The sequence below is a fragment of the Acomys russatus genome, chromosome 13 (genome assembly GCF_903995435.1).
Source record: "Acomys russatus chromosome 13, mAcoRus1.1, whole genome shotgun sequence".
Lineage (NCBI taxonomy): Eukaryota > Metazoa > Chordata > Mammalia > Rodentia > Muridae > Acomys > Acomys russatus.
In genome coordinates this window covers 50,974,301-50,986,304 of record NC_067149.1, presented here as the reverse complement: position 1 = coordinate 50,986,304, position 12,004 = coordinate 50,974,301, and positions in this window count along the sequence as shown.

The following is a 12,004-nucleotide window of genomic DNA, read 5'->3' as shown; positions in this document are numbered from 1 at the left end:
TGCCTCTAAGTATCTAGGTGTTTTCCTTCCTAAGGTTATCTCTGTCTCAGCCACAGTGTGCTCCTAGAAGGAGGCAAAAGGACCCTGCCTTGGGGCTTTGCACCTGCTATTCCTTCACAAATGGCCACACCAATCTCACTTAGATTCAGTCTTCCTAATCTCTTTAAAAAACTCCCCTGACCTGGGCCCATGGAGATGGCTCAGGGGACAAAGGTGCTGCTTGCCACCAACCTGACTACCTGAATTTAATCCCCAGGACCTACATGGTGGAAGGGAAGAACTGTCTCCTTCAAGTTGTCATCTGAACCAGCAGTGTGACACATACACACACTAAATAAATCTAAAAAAAAAAAAAAAAAAAAAAAAAAATTCCTCTGACCTTATCCACTCATATCTAATCCTTTTCCCTGTATTAACCCTACCCCCACCCCACCAACCTGCCTCACAAACTTCCACACTCTCCTGGTTTCCCTCCAACCTCCCTGCCTGTTCTTTGTTAGTTTTCCTCAGCTCTGACCTCTAAGTGTTGGAGCCTCCTAGGGCTTAGTCCTTGGCCTTCTTTTCTCTCCACATTCTTTGTCCAGTGATCTCATCCAGTCCCAGGGCTTAAATACTCTGTAAATGTCAGTGAGTCCTAAATTTATTTCCATAGTGCCAGACTCATTTGTCCAACCGCCCACTTGACATATCTACTCCGATGTCTAATACCCATGCAAACCTAATGTGACTCAAATAGACATGTTGAGCTATCCCCGCCCCCAATCCCTTTCTGTCCACAGCCCTTCATCCCGGGACATGACAACTCCTTGTTATTCAAGCTGAAAAAAAAAAAAAGTTTTGACTTCTGGGCCCTTCCCTGTGTCTGCATCACCAGCACGTGCTCCAGCCTCCACTTTGAGTGACTGTCCGGCATCTACCCACTTCGTCTTTATTGTTAGAGTCCTGGTCCAAGCTGTCATCTCATCTAGAATTACTGTAGCTTCTCCGATGCTCCTTCGTTTCTGGTCTCATCTCTTACAAAATACTCTACAGCTGCAGCTAATGTTTTAAGAATTTAAATCATTTCCTGATCTTCACTTTTTAAATCATTCATGGCCTGGTGAGATGGCTCAGCAGGTAAGCAAGCCTGGCAGCCTGAGTGTGATACTCAGGCCCTACAGGGGGGAAGAAGAGAATCAACCCCTACAAAGCTGTCCGGCGGCCGACTGCCCACCACGTGTGAACATGTGCGCACGCACACAACATTAAAGGCCCGCAGCCTGTGCTCCCGTCACACACAGTGCTTCTGCCAAGTGGGACGTCCTGTCCTTCCCGCCAATGCTTTCTTTACTGTCTCTAATTTTGCCTCGCCGACTCTTCACATTCTGCTCTCAGCCCAAAACCCAAAGGGGTCTCCACTTCATCCATGTTTCATCATCTTTTCCGAGCCATTGCTTTCCGGCATGGTTTTCTATTTGTTTGCCATTTATTGTCTTCCCACGAACACGGACAGCAAACATCTCCCTGGCCGGCTTCATCTACACCCTGCCTGCAGTGCTCTGTCACTCCACCCTCGCTGCTTGGTGAACATGGTCTGGGAGCGACCCCTGCCCACTCTAACTGCCTTCCATTGCTCTTCCTTTCCGTCCGCCTGCACGCTCTCACCCCTGCGTTCTGCGGGGGGGCAGGGGGTGTTGAGTCTCTGCCCTCACGAGCACCCCTCCTGGCCATCCCTCCCCCTCCCTCTGTCCTCAGCACTGTCATTACTCTGGTGTTCCCGCCTCTAGGAGGAAAGCCCGCTGCTGAGACCAGCATCTGCAGCAGTTACTCTCCTTGCCTGTCCCTGACAGCCTTTCATTCCAAGTCAAAACAGCAGTGAGTCAGTGCGATACCCTCCCAGGGTCTTCCAGTGGCAAGAGAAAGACAGTGCACAACAGATAAAGAGCCGGCTATAGGGCCAGGTAAGGGAGCTTGCACAACTGTCACCTCCTAGGCTTCCTGGGAGCCCAGGATAGGCTCTAGTGGACTCATTATAACCCGGTAGGGACCACATTTATCAAATGGATTTTTTTTTTTTATTCAGTAAAATAATGCCTTGTGTACATGAAGCTTTGCATTGAGATGAATTCTTTTTAGTGTTTTTTTTTTTAATTCCTTTCAACAAATGTTTGTTTATGTTAGATAGAGTATCATATGGTCTGTCCTAGCCTTGAATTCACTATGTAGCTGAGGGTAACCTTGAACTCTCGACCTTCTGTCTCCATTCCCTTAAGTGCTGGGGATTTCAGAAATGTAGCGCCATACCTATACATCAGCAAATATCTTTTGAATATTAACTACAAGCTGGGTGGGGCCCTGGACCACGGCATACAGCGAAGAGCAAGAACAAAGTCACTACAATCTTTGTGCTTACAATTTAGTATGGGAGAAAGTGAGCCATCACGTGCTAGGCTCGGGGTGTGAGTCACTGGTGGAGCACGTGCTTAGCATGTGCAAGGCTCTGGTACCTCTGTTGCTATTGCTGCACTCAGACAGTGTTCCCAGGATTTGTCTGAGTGAATTTCTGTCTCTTTTGTTTGTAGCCCAGGCTGGCATTGAACTTGCAATTCTCCTACCCCAGCATCCTGAGTGCTGGTGTTATGGGAATGCATCACCACAGCCAGGCAAATTTCCATGATTTCCTTTAAAAACAATTATGTATGTGTCCTTGTGCCCCACTTCCCTATCCCTGTGCATGTGTGGAGATCAGGGGACAGTTTACAGGAGTGATATCTCTCTTTCCATCACGTGGGTCCCAGGGATCAAATTCAGGTCATAAGGCTTGGTGGCAGGTACTCTTACCCATTGAAACACCTAGCTGGTTCCACGTTCCCTCAAATGCCCAGTCTTCGCCCCCCCCCTCCTTTCTCTTATTTTTGTTTTTTGTTTTTGTTTTTGTTTTTCTTTCTCTCTTTTCAAGACAGGGTTTCTCCGTGTAGCCCTGGCTGTCCTGGACTCAACTTTGTTGACCAGGCTGACCTCGAACTCACAGAGATCCGCCTGCCTCTGCCTCCTGAGTGCTGGGATCAAAGGCGTGCGCCACTGCGCCTGGGAAGCAGAAGCCGGTAATCAGTCTCACCGCTGCTCTTTTGATGGACCCTGTCACCACCCAGAGTTGTCATTGCAGCAACTGGCCCTCCCTGTCCTGAAGCCTTCCTCTCTTCTTCTCTTCTTGGTTGTTGCTGGCAGTGTGCAAGCACGTTGAACTTTTTTAAGACAAATCCTCCTTGGCTGCCTTTCCCTGCTTCCCATCATGGGAGGGCTTTCTCAGAAGATGGCCTCTACTCACTGGCTCCTCCACTTCTCCCCCCTCCCCCCGCCCCCTTTTCTCTTTCTCTCCTACAAACTCACATCTACTGGGTTTACATTTGTAATTCATTACCTGTTGTTTGTGAGATAGAGTCTCTCGCTCTAGAGCCCTGCCTAGCCTGGAACTTCCTATAAAGACCAAACTGGTCTCAAATTTGCAACCATCTTCTTGCTTCTGCCTCGCATGCTCTGGGATTGCAGGCAAGAGCCACCACTCCCCACTCTGGATTCGCATTCTTTGTGAAAATCATTTTACGAAGTGGCAGGTTTCCGGACCAGGCGTGGTGGCGCACACCTTTAATCCCAGCACTCGGGAGGCAATGGCAGGTGGATCTCTGTGAGTTCGAGGCCAGCCTGGTCTACAAAGAGAGCCCAGACCAACCAAGGCTACACAGAGAGACCCTGTCTCGGTTTCTTTGTGGTATATTCACATGTGCCTCATGGTGATTTATTCTCCTTTTGTCTTCCTGCCCCTGCTTGGCCCCTCTGCACCCTTCTACTTTCATATGTCATCTGTCCTATTATTCTCTCCTCCCCCTCACTTAAAGCCTCCCTCCCTTTTTTAAAAATGTTTTATGGGCCTTTTCTGGTTTCCTAGCATTTACCCACATTTACTCCCACTACATGCATTTATTTAACAATTAGCAGCTAGAATCCCCATCTGAAAGAGAACATGCTGTGTCTATCCTTCTGAGCCAGAGTTTATCACAATTAATATATGTTTTCCAGTTCCCATGATTACCCTGCAAACTCCATACTTTCATTTTCCTTTGTGCCAGAATAAAATGCCATTGTTTATATGTATGGCATTCTCATGGCCCATTCATCTGACAGACATCTGGGCCGAGTCCACTTTCTCAACGTTGTGAGAAGAGCAGCAGTAAGCATGCATGAGCAAGTGTCTCTGTAGCGGGATGCAGGACCCTGTGTCTCTGTAGCGGGATGCAGGACCCTGTGTCTCTGTAGCGGGATGCAGGACCCTGTGTCTCTGTAGCGGGATGCAGGACCCTGTGTCTCTGTAGCAGGATGCAGGACCCTTTGGGTTTGTGCCCAAGACGGTATAGCTGGACCACGCGGTAGTTCTAGTTTCATTGCTTTGAGAAGCCGCCACATTGATTCACACAGTGGCCACTCCAGTTTATGTTCCTACCAACAGTGGATAAGGCTTTCTCTTTCCCCACATTATTGTCAACATTTGCTGCCTTGCTTTCTAGGTAAAAGCCATTTTGACAGGGGTGAGATGAAGTCTCATAGCATCTGTGGACTGAGCTCAGTGCTTCATTCAGGCTTGGGAGTAAGCACCTCTACCCCGTGAGCCATCTCATCGTTGTATGTGTGTGTCTATATGTGTCTGTATGTATGTCCATATGTGTGTCCCTGTATGTGTGTGTCCATATGTGTATGCCTGTATGTGTGTGTCCATATCTGTGTGTCTGTATGTGTATGTCTGAATGTGTGTGTCTGTATGTGTGCCCATATGTGTGTGTCTGTATGTGTGTGCCCATGTGTGCCCATATGTGTCTGTATGCGTGTGCCCATATGTGTCTGTATGTGTGTGCCCATATGTGTGTGCCTGTATGTGTGTGCGCGTATGTGTATATCTGTATGTGTATGTATGTGTGTGTGTGTTTGTATGTTTGTGTCTATATGTGTGTACCATACACATACACGTGTCTGCAGGTACCGATGCTCACACACATGGAGGCCAAAGCAGGTCATTTGAAGTCTTCCTTTATTCATCTCCACCTCATTGCCTTGAGACAGGGTCTCTCACTGACCCTGAAGCTCGCCATTTCGTCTAGGCTGGCTGGCCAGCAAGCTCTGCTTCACCCCAACTCCAGCTCCCCAGCACACACAATCATGCCTACCTTTTTATGTTGGTGCTGGGGATTTGAACTGAGGTCCTCATGAGTTTAAAACAAGCACTTCCCACTGAGTCATCTCTTAGACATTTGAATACTTTAAAAATATTTTTTGGTCAGTGATACTTTTTTTATTTAAAATAATATTTCTGAGGCTGGAAAGATGGCTTAGCAGTTGAGAGTACTGGCTGCTCTTCCAGAGGTCCCAGGTTCAATTCCCAGCACCCACATGTCAGTTCACAACTGATCTGTCACTTTCACACAGATATACATGCAGGCAAAACACCAGTGCACATGAAATAAAGAAAAAGTTTTAAAAACTGTTTCTTAAAATCAACGAAATGATTGCTAATGATAGTCTGGCACACTCACAGATGGGTGCCCTTAGCCCAGTAGTCATCGGAAAGGCTTCCTCCGGCAGCTGATAGGAGCAGATGCTGAGACCCACAGCTGATCATTAGGCAGAAAGAGACCCCAAATTATAGATCATCATTGGATCCCCTGCCCTTGGAGCTCAGAGATCCCAGAGGAAGAGGGGGAGGAAGAATTGTAGGATTCAGAGGCATCAAGGATGTGACTCAGGGTCAACTAAGCAGGCTCACGGGGCTCACAGAGACAGAGTGGCAATCGTGGGGGCTGCTAAGCTATCTCTCAAGCCTCCCCTCTGTCCCTCTCCTGATAGCTGTTTATTCAGTTCATTGACCCACTTACTGATGGGCATGTGTGTGTTTAATATTTACAGTTACTTATATATTCTAAGTAACCCCCTGTCTGAAGTATAACTGACAAAGATTTTCTCTGATTCCATAGGCTGCCCCCTTTGTTGATAGGGATTTTTTTTTCCATTTTGTTTAATTTTGGGGGGGGTGTATTATTTTGTTGTTTTTTTTTTTTTCCCCAAGACAGGGTTTCTCTGTGTAGCCTTGACTGTCCTGAAACTCACTTCTGTATACCAGGCTGGCTTCAAACTCACAGACATCCTCCTGCCTCTGTCTTCCCAGTATGAGATTACAGGTGTGCACCACCACAGCCAGCTGATTGTTTTTCTGTGCAGAAGCTTTTAAATGTTACACAAGCCCATTTCTCAGTTCCCAGGACTATTTCTTGTGCTAATGGGATCCTATTTGCCAGTCTCTTCCCTGTGTCTATGTCCTAACCTGTTTTCTCTGTGCTTTCCTTTAGTGGTGTCAGTGTTTCCAGTTTCAGATTAAGGTCACTGATCCATCTTGAGCTGATTTTTTTTTTTTTCAGAGTAAGAGATTTCACTCTTCACACTTGTCAAGGCTTGACAACATCATTTGTGGAAATGGTATCTTTTTTCTAGTGTATATTTTCAACACTTTTGTGGAGGGGGAAAAAAAAAGTGGCTTTGGTGCATGCCTTTAATTCCACTAATCAAAAGGCAGAAGCGGTGGATCTCTGAGGCCAGCCTGGTCTACAGAGTAAGTTCCAGGATAGCCAAGGCTACACAAAGAAATCCTGTCTCAGGTTTTCATCACTGTATGGGTTTATCTCTGATTTTTGGTTGGTTGGTTGATTTGTGTGTGTGTGTGGGTGTTGTTTGTTTGTTTGTGGTTTTTGTTTGTTTGTTTGTTTGTTTTTGTTTTTGTTTTTTTGAGACAGGGTTTCTCGTGCAGTCCTGGCTGTCTTGGACTCGCTTTGTAGACCAGCCTGGCCTCAGACTCAGATCCTCCTGCTTCTGCCTCCCAAGTGCTGGGATTAAAGGCCCGGCTACCTCTGGTTTGTATTATGTTCCCTGTTACATGTGTTTGGTTTTGTTCCACTACCGTGCTCTGTTTGTCACTATGGCTCCATAGCATAGGTTAAAGTCAGGTAATGTAATACCCAACTGTGTTCTTTGCCTATCCACAGTCTTTTGAATTTCCATGAGAATTGTAGTATTATTTTTCAAGTTCTGTGAAGAATGTCACTGGAATTTTGATGAGGATTGCATTGAATCTGTAGACTGCTTTTGGTAGTATAGCCAATCTGCCCATCCAGGACTATGGAAGATGTTTTCAATGTCTTCTTCCAGTGTCTTAAAGTCTTTCTTATAAAGGTTCTTCCCTCTTGAAATTCACTATTTTGAATTGGTAACATATGTCCAAAGGAAACACAGAGGTTTTCATTTTCATTCCACCTCTCATCCCCCAGCTCCTACCCCTGACCGCAGTATGGCTCATTGTATGTATCTTAGTGTATATAAAAGCAAATAACACTATAAAATTTTTCCTTAGGGGCTGGAGAGACAGCTCAGTGGTAAAGTGTTGTTAGAAAGAAAGTTAATCCCTACCGTTCCACGTCACCAATTAAAACTCAGGAGCCAGGTATTGGAGTGCAAATCCGTTAGCTCAGAGGCAGAGAAAGCACCCAGCTGACCTCCCCACTCAGCTCACATCTCAGAGGAAAAAGCCCAAAAAGCTCATTCATTCTGCTCACAGCCCAAAAGGAAAAGCCAAAAAACTGAAAGTCAAAGAGCTTCACAGTTCACAATCTCTAGGTTCACAACGGAATCGAATATCCTGCAACAGGAAAGAGTGCCTGATGTTCTCGCAGAGGATCTAGGTTTGGTTCCTAGTGCTCACATGATAGCTCAGAACCATTTGTAACTTCAGGACCAAGGAATCCGACCCCCTCTTGTGGCCTCTGCAGGTATTGTGGTGTACATTCATGCGTGAAGGCAAACACTCATATACATAAACATAAAAATAAATGAACCGAGCAAGGCATGGTGGAGCACGCCTTTAATCTCAGCACTTGGGAGGCAGAAGCAGGCAGGTGAGTTCAAGGCCAGCCTGGCCTACAAAGTGAGTACAGGACAGCCAAGGGTACACAGAGAAACCCTGTCTCAAAAACCAAAAAACGAGGCTGGAGAGATGGCTCAGTGGCTAAGAGCACCACCTGCTCTTCCAAAGGTCCTAAATTCAATTCCTAGCAACCACATAGTGGTTCACAACCATCTGTAGTGTGATCTGATGCCCTCTCCTGGCCTACAGGTGTACATACAGGCAGAAACACTGTATACATAATAAATAAATAAATCTGACTGACTTTCCTATCTTTAGTATTGTTTGTTTGTTTGTTTGTTTTTCGAGACAGGGTTTCTCTGTGTAGCTTTGGCTGTCCTGGACTCACTTTGTAGACCAGGCTGGCCTCAAACTGACATAGATCTGCCTGCCTCTGCCTCCCGAGTGCTGGGATTAAAGGCCTGTGCCACCATGCCCGACTGACTTTCCTATCTTTAAAAAAAGAAAAAAGAAAGAAAACCAAAAAATATGAATAAGTAAATGAACCTTTTTTTAAGGCTTTTTGTTTTTTCAGAGCTGAGGGTATAACTCAGAGGTTGCCTTAGAATGTCCATGACTGGTTCAATCTTTACTCCACAAAAATACCAATGAAATAATAAAATGCCAGATGTGGTGGTGCACAACTTTAATCCCAGCACTTGGGTGGTGCACGGCTGGTGCAGCTGGAACCTTGACTGAGGTGTCCAGGGAATGGAAAAAGAATATACACAAACACAAGAACAGAAAATGAGGGGTCAGGTGGGGTGTGTACACTCTAATGGACTGGCACCAACTATCCAACAACCTCAGTGCATTTATTACATAGGGCACAAGGGGAGGAGGTAGCTAGCTGGCATGGGAGGTCTCTGTAAGAGCAGTCTGGGCAAACATCCTCGAAGGAGAAGCTGGACTTGGTGGATTTTACATAGACTGTCAACACTAACATTCAGGCCAGAGAAGGCTTTGCCATCCCTTGGAGCTTCATCTCTTCTTATTACACATTCACTCAGGGTTCCACAGATCCTCACACTCAGGAGGCAGAGACAGACAGATCTCTGTGAGTTCAAAACCAGCCTATGCTGCAGCATGCTCCCCGATGTTGGCATACTTTTTAAAACTTTTTTTTTTTTTTTTTTTTTTTGTTTTTTGAGACAGGGTTTCTCTGTGTAGCCTTGGCCATTCTGGACTCACTTTGTAGACCAGGCTGGCCTCGAACTCACAGCGATCCGCCTGCCTCTGCCTCCCGAGTGCTGGGATTAAAGGTGTGTGCCACCATGCCCAGCTCTTAAAAACTTCTTATTTTGGGTTCCTTAAATCTCTTTTTCCCTGTTCCTCCCCAATCCCTTTCAACACCAGGTAGGAAAGAAAGGTTTGTGGGGAGAAGGGGCGTAGTATTTCTTAGCTACTTCCTGCTGTTTAGGGTCATCGGGGCCAGGCTAATTCCAAGATATCTCTGATATCGCCTATCACACTGCATCAACGGCGAACAGGAGCAGTAGTGGGGGAAGCACCAGCAGCTGCCTTCTTTCTCAGAGCTCCCAGTGCCCCTGCCCTCCTTCTTTCTCTCTCCTCTCTCTCTTTTCTTTCTCTATGTCTCTGTCTGTCTGTCTCTCTCTCTCTCTCTTTCTGGGTCTGGCATTTATTCCAACCCGCGAAGATCGCGCCCTAGACACGAGGCAGTTCCCAGCTGATCACTAAATCTCCCATAGAGCAGTTCTCAGCTGTAGACAAACTGAAGCAGCTCCCATATTCCACACCTGGGATTAAAACAAAAACAACACCCCAAGGCCTGCTTGCTATCTTTTATGAGCATACTACCACGTAGCTGAAATGTCATTTGTGAACATTGCCTCCAAAAATAGCCCTGATTGGCTAAATAAAGCTGCCTACACACCTGGGCAGGGCAAAAGTGATGTAGGCCGAATGAAGGTTCTCAGGCTTGGAGGAGAGAAGGATTATGGGAGGGGGAGAGACAGGTACAAGAGAGGAGGAGAAGGAAGAGGAGACCGCCATGGGTTAGCAAGGAGGCTGGAGAGGAGCGGCCCAGATGGAAAGTATGTGCAAGGATTTATATCATTTTGCGTCAGAAGTAGCCCAGATGGGAATGATTAGAGCAAACAGCATGGGCTGTGGGACTGGAAGATAACAAGGTAGTTTAGGGGGTTAATATCTGCCCAGCCCTAGGTGAAATAAGGCTTATTAAAAATCTATCTGCTGAAGCCAGGCATGCTGGTGCACGCCTTTAATCCTAGCACTGGAGGCAGGTGGATCATTGTAAATTCGAGGCCAGGCTGCTCTAGAAAGTGAGTCTAGGACAGCCAGGACTGTTACACAGAGAAACCCTGACTCAAAAAAAAACCAAAACCAAAACCAAAAGGATGGCTGGAGAGATGGCTCAGAGGTTAAGAGCAGAGGTCATGAGTTCAATTCCCAGCAACCATATGACTCACAACTATAATGTAGTCTGATGCCCTCTTTTGGCCTGCAGGTATAGGCAGAGCACTGTATACATAATAAGTTTTAAAAATCTTTTTTTTTTTTTTTTTTTTTAAATTTTTGAGACAGGGTTTCTATGTGTAACAGCTCTGGATGTCCTGGAACTCACTCTGTAGCCCAGGCTGGCCTCAAACTCACAGAGATCCACCTGCCTCTGTCTCCCAAGTGCTGGGTTAAAGGTGTGAGCCACCACCGCCAGACAAATCAATAAACCTTTTTTTAAAAAACCAAAACAACAACAAAAAACAATGAAAAAAATTAAACAAATCACAAAAAACAAACAATGGCTGGGTGGTGGTGGCTCATGCCTTTAACCTCAGCACTGGGGAGGCAGAGGCAGATGGATCTCTGTGAATGTGAGCCCAGCCTGGTATACAAAGTGAGCTCCAGGACAGTCAGGCCTACACAGAGAAACCCTGTCTCCAAAAACAAAAACAAAAACAAGCAAGTAAACAAACAACAAGGGCTGGAGAAAATGCTCAGAGGTTGAGAGCACTGTGTGTTCTTCCTAAAGGTCCTGAGTTCAATTCCCAGCAACCACATGGTGGCTCACAACCATCTATAATGAGATCTGGTGCCCTCTTCTGGCCTGCAGACATACATGCAGGCGGAACACTGTATGCATAATAAAAGAAAGAAAGAAAGAAAAAAAGAAAGAAAGAAAGAAAACCAAACAAACAATAAGCTGGGCATGGTGGTGCATGTGTTTAATCCCAGCACTCGGGAAGCAGAGGCAAGCAGATCGCTATGAGTTCGAGGCCAGCCTGGTCTACAGAGTGAGTCTAGGACAGCCAGGGCTAACACAGAGAAACCCTGTCTCCAAGAAAAACCAAACAAACAACAAACAATACAAAACAAAAATGGCTTAGCAGTTAGGAGCACTTGCAGTTCTTCTAGAGGACCAGAGTTAGCTTCCCAGCTCCCACACGGTGGCTCACAAATGTCTGTAAGCCTAGTTCTAGGTCACTAACACCTTCTTTTGGCACCAGGCACACCTGTGGTACGCACACATACACTCAGGCAAAATGCTCACACACGTAAAATAAAAATAAATCTAACAAAACAAAACACAGAGGTCAAAAAACGCAAGTAAATGGGGCTAGAGAGATGGCTCAGTGGTTAAGAACACTGGCTGCTCTTCCTAAGGACCTGGGTTCAATTCTCAGCAACCACAGGGCAGCTCACAACTGTCTATAATTCCAGTTCCAGGGGATCTCACACCCTCATAGTGAAAGGGAAAATTTTTAATTAGCATTAAAACAACCAGAACAGCAGAGCTCTCAGCTCTCTGACTCATTAAGAGTGCAGGTCGGCAGGTACGCCAGCCCAAGGCCCCAGATGATAAGTCACAAAGAATACGGAGCTAGGAGACAAAGGCCTATTGAGTGTTCCAGGGACCGGCTGGCCATAAAAGATAGGGAGGATACACAAGGACAAATTCCTGAGAGAAACAGGTACCACAGGTACCAGACATGGTCGAGTAAGTAATGAGCCAAGACCCCTCATCCGATCTTATGGTGTTTGCCTAATTCC